Source organism: Astatotilapia calliptera, chromosome 9, assembly GCF_900246225.1.
Source record: "Astatotilapia calliptera chromosome 9, fAstCal1.2, whole genome shotgun sequence".
NCBI classification, from domain to species: domain Eukaryota; kingdom Metazoa; phylum Chordata; class Actinopteri; order Cichliformes; family Cichlidae; genus Astatotilapia; species Astatotilapia calliptera.
Window position 1 is genome coordinate 29,150,348 of NC_039310.1, and position 13,860 is coordinate 29,164,207.

At 40.9% G+C, this 13,860-nt stretch overlaps 1 protein-coding gene across 4 annotated transcripts in view; it reads right to left on the bottom strand.

Moving 5' to 3' along the window:
- Window positions 1-13,860, bottom strand: part of LOC113029449 (phospholipase D1-like) — a 50,728-nt gene that overhangs the window by 32,059 nt on the left and 4,809 nt on the right. The window contains exon 1 of one of the 4 annotated variants that reach the window (XM_026180306.1): window positions 3,251-3,488. The exons of the other annotated variants lie outside the window; for them this stretch is intronic. The gene's annotated coding sequence lies outside the window, so the exon portion shown is untranslated. Of the gene's footprint in view, window positions 1-3,250; window positions 3,489-13,860 lie in introns of those variants that run through there. 4 annotated transcript variants of the gene reach the window in all.

Here is a 13,860-nt window from a genome sequence, read left to right on the forward strand (position 1 = left end):
TTTTACACTTAATAAAATCAGAAATGGCTTCAGTTCTGCTAAATTTTTCATCCACTCTCATGTCTGTGCAGGAATAACACAATAAGAAATCTTCACTTCTAAAAATTAAAGAGGAGCTGAAACTTGTACTGTGTGCCATTTCTTTTCAGTTTCTATATGAACTGAATCTGACATGTTCTGGGTTTGAAATATCCAGTAAAACAATCAACATCTAATTAACTCGCTGCGCTGGTTTCAAGAATATTAAAACGTTTTATTTTATGATGTTTAAACCTTAATTTTTCCATATCAGAATTTTAAAAAGTTTTGGTTCAACTTTGACTATGGAGCCATTTAACAATCTTCATCTGAAAATAATACTCAGCACACAAGGAAAAAGTTACGGCAAATCTGTTGAAATATACTTGAAATAAACTTGAACAGGGGCAGCACGGTGGCACGGTGGTTAGCACTGGTGCCGCACAGCAAGAAGGTCCTGAGTTCAATTCCACCATCAGGCCGGGGTCTTTCTGTGTGGAGTTTGCATGTTCTCCCCGTGTTTGCGTGGGTTCTCTCCGGGTACTCCGGCTTCCTGACAAATTGTCTACAAGCCGTGTGGTTTATTTCTGCCAACATGCCAATGTTGGTAACATCAATGTTAGCAGAAGTTAATTAAACTTAGAGGTTTGCAGTCACAGTGCAATTTAAAACCATGTTACACTGACATTTATCTGAAAGTGGCGGTAAATTTGAACAGTCCCAACTCCAAACCAAATAAAAAAAATATAACATTTCATATTCCTGTCTCAGGGTGCTGGATTTGGGGCAAAACCATCCATTATTTACAAGTTATTGTAAGGACTTGTCTTGATGTCAGTGGTTTTTGTCATCATGTGTCATTATGTTTATAATTTTTTAGATATTAGATCATTTCTAAATTAAAGACAAGTATCAGATTACTTTTAATAATGATTCCTATGATATTAATATATCTAAGAAGACCCACCTTAACCTCTTTGTTTTTCATAAAGTTATTTTAATGTTTTAAATACAGTTTATTGAAGAAGTGACACATTACATTTTCTTTGTATTAATACTTTCAAAAGATCTGAGTATTTTATTTCATGCAAACATATTCAGCAGTTCGAGAGCAATCTTATCTTTAATATGTAGTGCTAGTTATGGCCATCTGACTATTATAATTCCTCAGTTTTTGCTCCAATTTTGGTCTCCTCCACCTCCTAAAAACAACATTACCAATAAGACTGGCTGCTTTCTTCCCCAGCTTGTCTGTACCTGCCTCCACCTGCAGATTTATAGGTTTTCTCTCTGTAGGTTAGAACTAAAAGTGAGCTCTGTGTTAATATAAGACTATAGATTAATAGGGCTTGCAGAATAAATCCTCTCCATTTAAGGCTGTTTTGTGAGGACATGCCCGGAGCTGCATTGTAATAAATCTCAGAATCAGGGGAGGAAACTGGGCTTGAAGGCCCACTGTTGACCTTGGAAATAACAAAAGAGTATTTTAAATTGATTAATGCAGACAGTGTGTGTGTGGATGTGTGTATACATTATGTCTGGCCCACTGAGCACTCACATTAATTGGGTACAGTGTGGCCCATTACCCCCACACAGCATCACTCGCCAGCCAGGTGGCAGGATGCTGAGCCCTCTCTCACACAAACACACTTTACTCAGATAATATAAGAGTGTTCTTTGTTATTTAAAATGATATTAGAATGTATCAGAGCTCTTATGCTAAAGAAAAAAATAATGTCAGGATTGCCTAAAATATTTGTTATCTGCACTCAGAAACTAGCCTGAACTTAAAGGAATTTCATAACAATTCAAATAAAGTTACTTTAAGTTGAATGAATACAAAGTTGGTAGACTGACAGCTTCAGACAGTGAGATGCATGATGTCTGTACAAAGGCAGGGACTGAGTTCAGTCCCAACCTTCATCACGGTTTGCATTAGGATGAAAATAAGCCATCGGACCAAATCTAAACAAACACAGCATGTTTCTGTTGTGCCAAGTCATGATAAACAATAGTCTCTGGGGAGTTTAAATGTGCTTTAATCCTGCTTTCACAAACTCAGTTTAATGAAACGAGTGATTGCTCACCTTATCTTAAAGTCAGAAGAGAAGAAAAACACTTAAATAATAATGAGAAAACGATTCAATAACTAAATCGTATAAAATAAGGACCTTAAATGTAAAATGAATGCAGGTAATTGGGGATGATATTATTTTTAGATTATATGTTGGAGAAGACAAGGAGTCAACTGCCTGTTCAGTAAGTGATGAGCTGGGTGGTCTGGATACACTAATTATCCACCAGAGTCACACTGCTGATCAAACTGGATTCAAACACCAACACGAACTTCACAGCTTTTCTCACTTTTCTATCACAAGTCCAGTCCCTCCACATTTTTTCTTTCCATTTAGATTGATGTCTCTGTCAGCCCAAAAAGCACAGCTGCACAGACTAAAGATAAACCCAAATATATCATCACACCGGTAGAAACATTTCAGAAGCTGCACCTGGTTTCCTCTTTGGACACAATTGTTTCAGCTTCTTCAGTCTGACTTTCTCCTGCTTGTGCAAGCTCATCACTACTTTCACTGCTTCACCTGGAAGTAAACGTGTCTCCTTAAATAGAGAAATGGAGCTGCAGAAGCCTGCTGGTTCATAAACCCAGTGGTAATTTTGCATACACACTTTAAGTTCACACACACATTCATACTGCACTTTATTCCCTGATTAAGCACCTTCTGTAACATTCACACACTCTAATGAATGCATTCAGTTCAGTATCTTGTTAAAGGATACATCTCCATGCAGACTAAAGAAGCCGAACACTGAACTGTTGACTTTCCGATTAGGAAACGACATTCTAAGAAGACTTTAGCCTCTGATATTAGTTAACAAAGCTTTATGAGCCAGTTATTGACATTCAGCCAACATGTGAGTGGATCTCTATGAAAAACTCTTGGATTGACTGTTTGGCAGCCTCTTACAGCGCAGATGCACACATACACTGATGCCATTTAACCTCAGCTGCTACTCAACCAAATCTGGTGCACTAGAAGTGAAGTACAACACTGCTGCATCCGGGTGTAAAACTCATACAAAACATGCAACAAACAAAAAATGGAGAGGAAACTGGGAACCAGAAACGGGCTGTTTGTGACAATAGGAGGATCCTGAGGAGCACGCACACATAAATGCCACAAAACAGCTCTACAGAGTATCAGCATCCACTGACCTGAGCCCGCGGAGGTCGAGGGACACCCATCATCATCTTTAACGTCTTTATAACCATCATCATCATCATGTCTTTTCTTCCCAGCGAGAAAATACACTTCCTCTCAGAAGAAGAAAAAAGAAGCTGCCACTTCACTTCTAAATCTGTTCACACGTTCATGCACACGCTCGCTGCGGTGTGCAGTACACACACACACACACACACACACACACCTCCACACGATCCTGACAGCCAGTCTGCAGGTTGAGAGCAGAGTGCCACAACCAGGCAGACGGACAAGGGAGAGATTCAAGAGGGTGGGACAAAGGGGGGAGGGAAGAGATCGTATTGGCCAGGGGGACACTTGGTAGCCAATGAGAGGGCTGCTCTTATTCCAGTTTGCATTAAAGGGCCAAACAGTTAACATGAGAACCAAATTACATAATTTTCACGTTTTGCCTTTTCAATTCAGGCTACAGCTGAAAAAGCCCATCAGTTTTTAATCAGAAAGTTTTAAGTTGTTGACAATTAATTAATTGTTAGCTCTCTAAGCCTTTTTTAAAAGAAAAACAAAATTCAATCATAATTCAACAACGCAGCGTTTGATGAGAGCCAACTCTCTGTACTCTTCTCACAGGAGTGGGAATGAAAATGAACCAGTGCAGGTGTTGAACTCCAGGCCTCGAGAGCCGGTGTCCTGCAGGTTCTAGATGTGTCCTTGATCCATCACAGCTGATAAATGGCGAAATTACCTCCTCAACATTTCTTGAAGTTCTCCAGAGGCCTGGTAATGAACTAATCATTTGATTAAGGTGTGTTGAACCAGGGTGTCATCTAAAACCTGCAGGACACCGGCTCTCGAGGCCTGTAGTTCGACACCCCTGAACCAGGAAGGGTGCTTATGAAGGTTTTCTTTGTCATATGTAGTTCTTTAAAGTCTGAACGCCTAAAATCACCACACCTAAATCTGCACTGCACAGCCTATTATTGTGTTAAGACACACCTTGTTAACACAGGTTATAATATAATATCCAGCTCCACCCTTTTGACCTGAAAAACCCAGTTTATACCAGAACACTGAGCTTTCAGAGAAATGAACCAGTTTAGGTTGAAGCTGTAGTTCTGCTGCTTTACAAAGCATTAACTGTCATGTTAAAGGCGATGGCTACACAACACACGTGGATGTTTGTGCTGTAAATACATCTTAGGGTAGTGTGTGTGTCCTTTTCCAAAACCTCTGCCAGTCAACGAGCGTGCATTAGTAGGACATGCTAGTATTTTTTGGATGACACCAGCTTCACTGTATTCTTCCATTGTGAATGAAATATGTGTGTGGGTTTGTAAAAAAATCTGTTTTTTTGACATCTTCAGAAGATAGCACAGACACCTGCACGGTCACATTTTTCTCTGAGTGAATGAGAAATTGTTTCAGGCTAAAAAATAATAAAAATTCTTGAACTAAGTGAGAGTAAAGTTGAAAGCCGGAGCAGCTTTCAACCGGAACAAGCAGTGACTCATTTTTGACATTCCAGAAAAGGACCAAAACATTCAGACTCCCACCCACATGTGAGCCACTGCAACACACGCACGCACGCAGACGCACACACACACACAAAGCTGGGCAGGAAGATGTATGAAGCCTGAGCCTAAATTGCAGCATTTCTCTATGGAGTCTGGTGCCTGTCACTTCCACCCCCAAATGTACAAACTAGTCCTTAAAATTACGGTGCTTGTTATTCATTTCCTGCCCGCTGTATTTTATAATCTCACATCACTAATTAATATATTTTAGTCCTGAGTTTTTTTTATGAGCTGATCAATATTTATTTAAGCCCGAATGAGAAACAATGTTTTATCCAGATTAAAGTTAATGATTAAGAGTTTATAACCCAAAAGACATTCATAGATTATCTTAAGAGAATTAGAGAATCAAGGGCACATAAAACATAGCTGACAGCAAACTAATGACTCAATGACACAATATTCTGAGTTTATATAGTGACATAGAGGTAATCTAAAAGTAGTGGTACTAGGGCTGGGCCATATCATACCATTCAGGTAATATCAGTATAATGTTAGGCAATGATAAGAGAATGAAATATCGCGAAAGAATGTGGGTAAAATGCGCATGCGCAGTGCCTTTGTTTTCATACGCACATGGTGGAAAAAGCATTTCGGTGACGCAGTATGAGAAGAGCGAAAGCAGATCGTTGAATGAAACAGATGAACCAGAACTGGTTTGTAAAAATGCTGCAACTTCAGTGATGTGGAGCCGGTTTAGCTTTCGTCCCTCAGATACACAACAAAGCACTATTTTTGGTAGAGCATGCAAGCGGCCGTCGTTATTACCAAACCGATTTTATGTGGCACACGGCGCTCAAAAATCTGCCAAAAAATGTTTTCGTACGACTTTGCTAAGCTACGAACCCGCACCGCTTGATGGATTGTTGAAACATTATGGCTGCTGTAGTCGGGAGCCTCGTGGAGTGATACGTGCTTCAACATAATATTACCGTACTGTGTGTGGATACGTTTTGTGGATATTCTACATGGTTATGTTGAGGATATGTCGGCCAGTTTCCACTGGAAATGCCTTTTGGTTAAACTGTCAGCGAGGAATTTGCACTGTTACGTTTTTATATAACTTTAATGAACATAAAAAAGCTGCTTGTTTAAGTGAAAATACATTGATGGGTTTTTCTTGCACTAATAAAGTTGTGGAGTTGTAAAGCATTTTGTCTAGTGTCAATTATATCGTCAGCTATATCGTTATCGCAAATTTTCAAATGTACATCGTGATAAATATTTTTGGCCATATCGCCCTGCCCTAAGTGGTACTGCAACAAAATGATTCCTGTGCAGCCCGATAAGCATTTTCCGTCGCAGAATGATTATGAAGGACGCCACCAGCTGCACACAAGGTTGATTATTGCAGTCTCTAATTATTCTGTTTGTTTTTGGGGAGTTTTTAAGTTACAACGCTATGAAAACACAGCTAACATGAATAACAAACGTGGTCCATATCCATGTTTGAATATCTCAGGTTGAACTCAGGGCAAGATGGACGCTACACTGACTCGCTGTACCATCTTGTGGATTAAAATGGTATTACATGAGATTACAGCCCCGTCCCAGTTCAACTTTAGTCGATATCTCAGCAACACATAACATCACAGCCGCTGTTTCTTCACACTCTAATGGTATTTTAGGTAATGTAGATTTAGCAAAGTATTTTAAACAGAAAATGTTGACTTTAAGCCCTGAATTAGTAAACCATGACTTCAAAGTCAAACCATCTGTTTTTCATGAATTGTAATTTTGGTGACAGATAAAAACATTCTTATGAAAGTAGCTTTGAAATTAATTTTAAAAAAAAAAGAAAATCAGCTGCAGTATTAATAGGATGATGTTGAACGCTGGAAAGCGTGCAGCTATTTTAATCTCGTCTTTTTAATAAGCATGTAGGGCGGCCGTTGCACTGAAACACTCTCTTGCAGAGGTGTCATGTCAGCTGCTGAAAAAAGAAGAAGAAGAAGAAAGTGAGAAAAGTCACAGGATCCTGTGAAATGATCTTGTGAAACCCAGGCCTCTGAAAACCGAAGAATGTTTGAATGTTTATGAACCAACTACAAGGTCCTAAAATAAGAAACCGACTGAACACAATCTGCCTTAAAAAGGTCATTAACAAGTTACATCAAAGGCAAACACCTGGCACGATAACAGGTCTGCGTGTAGAGCAGCCCCTGCACCGCATGCTGCTATTTTCTGATGCAGCTCAATGCTCTGACAGCTCGTCCTTGTAAAAGACGATCATTAGGCGACAACCGGCTCCACTATTCCTCTTAGCTGACACGGTGATGATGTTCCTGGCTGATCTTACAGGCCATTAAAGACACCCAGCTCCGCCCTGAAACACTTTGATGAAACACAGCCTTAACTTGTAGAGAGGCCAAAGCATACCTGAATTCATGTCTGAGCAAAAACAGCCGCTTCTAATTTGACAGTTCAATTTGTTATTGCAAGATGAAAGAAATGTCAGCATGTGGGGTTTCCAGACAATAAGGCAGTTCTTGTTTGTTTTTTAGGTGGTGGACAGTCTGCACTGGTGGTTAGCTACACACAAGGAAGTTACACATTTTCCCCTTATTAACATGTTCACTGTCACATAGAGCCATTAATGTGTCACACTCTCATAATTCCCACCAGCAACTGTACGAACAGGCCGGGGTTAACTTTGACAGATATTAGGAAGCACAGACGGCCATCAAGACTACCAACAGGCTACAATGACCCTACATTTTTTTTAAGGATCATATTATTTTAATTTAAAGACAATAAAATCTCTTTTATATCCAAAATCCGGAAAACTCATCACATATGCATGGGCATGTAATAATAATGATAATTCCAACGGGGCTTTAATAATTCACGGCTGTGTACCATGCAGGGTTTGGTTTGTCACTCCTTTTGAATTAACAATAAGACAATAACGGTATTTCATGTGCTGCAGCTGCCTTTGGTTTCTGTATTTCTCTCTTTGTTTTTTATTGCTTTTAATGGTTTTAAAGAACAAAATGTTGAAATAAGGCAGCGGTTCTTTCACTGACTTCCCAGCATGCATGTGGAAAGTTCCGTTTTAGGAATCAGAGCCTCTCAGCGGTCTAAAACAATGACCTGCTTAAGTGATTTCCTTCCACAATGCACATGTCATCCTGTAATTACTGGGTAGAGCTGTTGCAGGAAGCTCAGCTCCTCCATGACTCAGACACAAAACACACAAGGTAATAAAATCACACTGTTAACATACACAGACCCAGGACATGGTGATAATTACACTTTACTGAAAGCCTTTAAAGTGCAGGAGAAACATAACTGTTCACTAAATGCGATGACAATGAAGACAACACGACAGTGACACTTAGTGGTCAGCTCTGACAGCTGCATCACCTGTCACACCGATCAGGTCTGCACACACACCTGGGCAACATTTCCTTCTGGAAGGACAAAGAGGCAAAGATGGCATAAACACGGGGCCGCACATCATTGCTCACATGTCCAGGACTGCACTGCTCTGTTATTATCAGCATGTTCCAAACACGGCATGAAAACCCGTCAGTTGTTCTACAAACCGTAAAGAGTATTAACAGGAACTACAAAGAGAGATCGAATTTCTTCCATATAAGCTTCTCTTCACTGCCTCCCATTAGACTCAGAACTGAATTTAAACTCTTCGTCAATCAGGAGACAGACACCTTTAAAGATTAGGTTTTCCTCTTCAAGTTAGGCCTGGGTCAGGTGACTTTAACCCTTAGTAATTCTCCTATAGGTTCAGACTGTTGATGAACTCTCATCAAGTCCCCCACTGAGCACTTCACTCATTTTTATCTGCCACCCATGCATGAGTTTCTATGCTCTTCTTTTTTGGTCTGAAAGGAACAACTCGGGATCCCTGGGAGGAGCTAGAAAACATCGCTGGGAAAAGAAACATGTCTTATTAGCCTGCAGCCAGCATGAAATAATGGATCTGAATTCTCCGATTATCTGAATGACCCTTAAATGTTGCAGCTTTTATCAGAATAACAGACTGTTTTAACCGGGCTTGACAGAATAGGAGGAAGTGATATTGTGGACGTTTGTCTCAAAGGAGGTCAGATTTAAAACCACAAACTATGCAGGTTACAGGTTATCTGTCCAATCTCTCTCTGTAGGTGAAGAGAGTCCTTTTTTTCTATCCGTCTGTAGTTTCCATCATTTTCCACAGAAATCTGTGGAAAATGATGGACTGTCTGCTGACTCAATTCCCCCTCTTAGGCAGCCAAAGACAGCGACATGTTAACCCTGCTTTCTTCACAGCCATCGGCTAAAAGCCAGACTTTAGAAACGTGTCAGTCCTGTCGTTCTTCTGTAAACTAAAGTCAATCAAATTGGACAAGGAAGACAACACTCACATATAAAGCAGGATAACCTGTTAATCTTCTGATAGAGTTGAGTTAAACAGCAGCACAGAGCCAGAGTCCATCAGTCGACTAGTTTTATTAACACGTCGCTCCCTTTTATTTATCACGGGTCGTCCTCTTTTCCTGCTAAACGCTAAAAAACGAGTGAACGTGCGCCTGTTTGAGCTGATTTAACAGAACACACTGGAAGGTGTGCACCATCTGATCACCATTATTACTTAAATAACTATCACTGTTTGATAAATGCTAAATGCTTAGAGCCAGAAAACAAACACACAAACAAACAGCAGACTGTCTGGTTTAGCGTTTCCTCTGGGCTGGTTTACGACCTCACTAAACTATTTCCTGGTGAGTTTATGATCGCTGTCACTAGATTTGAGTCTTATTAATCAGCGTGTTGTTTATTTTGCAAAATGTGGTCCCATTAGATGCAAAAAGCATGTTAAAGCAGGGCATGCTTCACAGCACGCAGCATCAGATCCAGCTCGCTCTATTGAAGTCTGATTTTTGAACATCTCCAACCGAGGACTTGATATATAGAAAGTGATTTCTCTTTCTTTATCTCCTACAAAGTTGGGAGCGTGGAACTGTCCAAATTGTCTTGATATGCTGAAGCATTAAGAGTTTGTTTGGCTGAATCTAAGGGGCTGAGCCCAACATGTGAAAACAAACCCCTCACGCTAAACTCCCCCCTCAACCAAACTTTACATGTACCGGTCTCCTGGCAACCGCCAAACCCAGACTCATCCATCAGACTGCCAGACAGAAAAGTGTGATTCATCACGTCAGAGAACGCGTCTCCGCTGCTCCAGAGTCCTGTAGCAGCACGTTTTACATCACTGCATCGGACACTTTGCGTTGCCGTTGGTGATGTAAGACTTGGGTGCAGCTGCTCGGTCGTGGAAACTCTTGAGCTAATTGTGAAGCTTGGAGGTCTGTAGTGGTTGACTGCAGAAAGTTGGCGACCTCGACCCCACTCTGTGATTTCACGTAGCCCAGCACTTCGTGACTTCTGTCCCAGATGTTTGTAGAAGCAGTCTGCACGCCTACATGCTGGCTTTTATACACCTGTGGCCATGAGAGTAATGGGAACACCTGAATTCAACTATTTGGATGGGTGGAGTAAATACTTTTTGAACTGTAGCGTAGATTGTTTGAGCAACATTGGAGAGCTCAGATGAAGACGAACTGCATCTGGGCTCAAGGTTGCAACACACTTCCTTTTTCTCGCAGTAGAAATGTGTCGCTGAGAGTGTGTGTGTTTGTGTGTGTGTGAGTCTTATCGCTGAAGTAAGAACAAGTAGGAAAGACGCCCGATTTGTATCCGTCTCTTTCAGCATCAGAACACTCAGCATTTCGTTCTCGATAACATTTCTTGACGCCATCTTTCACCACTATCACATGATCATAATCTCCTGACACAGATCATGAGAGCTCACCAGCCAAACCAGTGGCACAACGGACTCTGTGTACAACTTGATTTACTAAGAGATGTCAGGCATCCAGCTGACACTCCCACAGCAAACTGAGTCACCGTCATGAAAAGGATTAAAAAAAACACATTTCCAGTCAGAACTGAAGTGAAATAACTGGATTTCATCAGGATATCCAGCAAATGTATCCATTTGACAGAAAACTGCTCAGAAACTACAAGCCTGAGTAATTTTTTGAGGCCAGTGATTCTTTTTATGACACCACCAAACATTTAAAGAGGACTTATTCTGCATTTTCTGTTGCACTGTTACAGATGCTCATATTAAAATGCCGGTTAAGAGCAGCGAGACTATAAAATCAGCAATAGAATAATAGTTAACAGATGCGTGTAACGTCTTCAAGCTTCTCCAGTTATTTTTAGTTAGCTATAGAAGGAGTGATGTCGAAGATAAAGGTCCAAAAATAGAAAGAAATCACCAGGCCAACAAAAAGCACCAGCTGAAACATGCATACTTTTCCTGTTTGCGCAATGAAACGCTTGATGCATGTGCAGGTTCAGGAAACGTGTGCAGTTTCTGAGTTTGGCTTGATTCACAGGAGTTAAAGTCATGTTAGTAAAACACATGTAGCCCAAGCTCATCCTCTAACCCATCATTTTATAAATCAAAAGCCTAAAAGATCTCACAGTTTTGTCCCATTACAAAGAAATCCTGCTGCACCTTTCTTTCACCTCACACTCAGCAAAGAATCAATCAGTGAAATTAGAGAACAAGCACAGAACAAGTAAAAGCAGAAGTTATTTGTTGCACCACAGCAAATGTCTTGCATTATTTAAAAAAATGAAAATAAATAAATGGAGATTTAATGCTGCATCTGTAGATGGAAAAACAGGAACTTTTCAGTCAAGTAATTGAATACTGACGATGAAAATATATCTCACTTTGTTATTTAATGGTTTAAGCATTACTTCGTCCTTTCTGAAGAACAGAATACAGTGAAAAAAATGTTTTTAATCTAGTGGCTCAGATTGGACTCTTCAGCGAGCTGGTTCGGGCACATATGAAGAACTAGCTGCTTAGCATGGACCAGTTAGTTTGTGCGTCTTGTCTTTGTATAGGTAAATAGTCAGAGTGAGGTTTACTGTTACACCTGCAGATACAACATGAACACAAAATCAACAATCTGTTGGTCTGCCTGGGATGGAGTCAGATTCCCAGCTTGAGTTATTCTTTTAGTCAGCCAACAGCTACAGTTTCTAATAACGAGGTCAGTGCATGTACAAATACTCCCTGGGAGCCTAAAGCTCATTTTTCAGCATCCTCTGAAAACTTTTTCCTTGTCTGAGCTCTGAATGATGTCAGCGAGGGAGGTTATCCTGTATGTGGTAAACTCAGGCTGAAACGCTCCACCCGTCTGTTGCTCAGACCTACGAGGAGCTAAAACAGCCTGTTTCACACAGATCATAAACTGCATCAAGGCTCAGTATTCGATTAGAAAGGTTTATTCTGAATGTGAATCATGCAAAGCTACTCTAGTAGAGTCCACGAATGTAAACAGGGACCAGAAAATGAGCACTGGAAGAATAAAATATGGTAAATGGCCTGTATTTGTATAGCGCTTTTCTAGTCCCTGATGACCCCAAAGCGCTTTACACAACATCCAGGCATCCACACATTCACACTGGTGATGGCAGCTACATTGTAGCCACAGCTGCCCTGGGGTGCACTGACAGAGGCGAGGCTGCCGGACACTGGCGCCACCGGGCCCTCTGTCTTGCCCAAGAACACAACAACCGAGCCGGGACTCGAACCGGCAACCTTCCGATTACAAGACGAACTGCCGCCAATAACCCCAAATCTTTTATTTTCTGTATGATATGCATCTAAAATAAAAGTACTCATTAAGGAGTGAACCTTTTTAAAAGGAGATCCTCCGGGTGACCTTTGTGTTAACCTCCTCTCCCAGTCTAACTCAATGGTAGGTTAGAAGGTTTTCTGCATGTTCGTTGCTTACAGGCCAGAAGATTAAATAAATGAAATAAAGTCCCTTTAAATTAATCTGTTAAATATATGCTAGTGTAACTTATACTGCTTTTTTAAACTCATACGGCTTAAACACATTAATATAAAGAAGGGATTTTAAATGTTTTAATGGCCCTGTCCCACTTTCCTCTCGTTTCCAGAATCATAGACTGCTGCTGGTTTGTTTAACACCTTCAGCTTTACCGAAAAGCTCAGCAGCAGATTAATGTCAGGAGCTTCAGGCGAGTCTCTGATTTCTAACAGGTTTGCTCACGGCGTTGATTAAATCTTCCTCTGATGGCTGTCTCGACTGCAAACAGACACAGGCCACATTTTCCTTCACGGTGATTAGATTCTCCTGAAAACACCAAATAACTGCAGTTTGTGCGACTCCTGGCTATTCAGATTCGACTCGATGGCACTGATGGGAGCAGACTTAATTCAAGTCGATGTGCTCCTGAGGTGAAGCTCAAGCTTGCGACCTTTCAGCTACAAGATCATCTCTTTAACTCTGAGACACAGTCAAGTCACATTAATAAATCAGAATTTGTTTTGCTCCCGTCTCAGCAAATTCAGTGTGCTTTATTCAAAAAGAGACGTGACTAACTGTGACTTGACGGGTAGCTCTCCTTCAGGGATATCTTGACTGATCGCCAAGTCCCTCTAGATGAAAGTCTCAACACTTGGCAGCCATGTTTAAAACATCTCTGGGCGGCTATTTGAAGCTTCGATCTAAATGAATCGTCTTTCCTCATTATCATATCTGTAACAAAGACACAAAGACTAAACTAGCTCTACCTCAAACAGATGCAGCAGTACTGACATAAATCCGGGGATTTTAATACTTGAAGCATATTCACTTCTGTATTTGTTCAGGGCCTTTTGTTCCAGTGAAGAGACAACATGACGTTACTTGAGACAAGAGTGCTTCCAGCTCTGCATCGACAGTCTGCCCTGTGCGGCCATCAAGCGCACAGCCAGCTCCTTAAAGAAAGGCTTTGCCCAGTTTGGTGCGAAGGAGTGTAGTAGAGCTGTGACCAAAGACTGTATATAATAGATGGCTGCAGCCACTGTCACTTTACCCACCATCATATCTTATACTGAAGCCTTGGATCACTTTGAGCTTTGTCATGTGGTTGTTCTCAAACCAAATGTGCTGAGAAAGGGCTCACAGGGCAGCCACGCTGTAAATCACACCCCGCTTTATCCTGCTCCATAA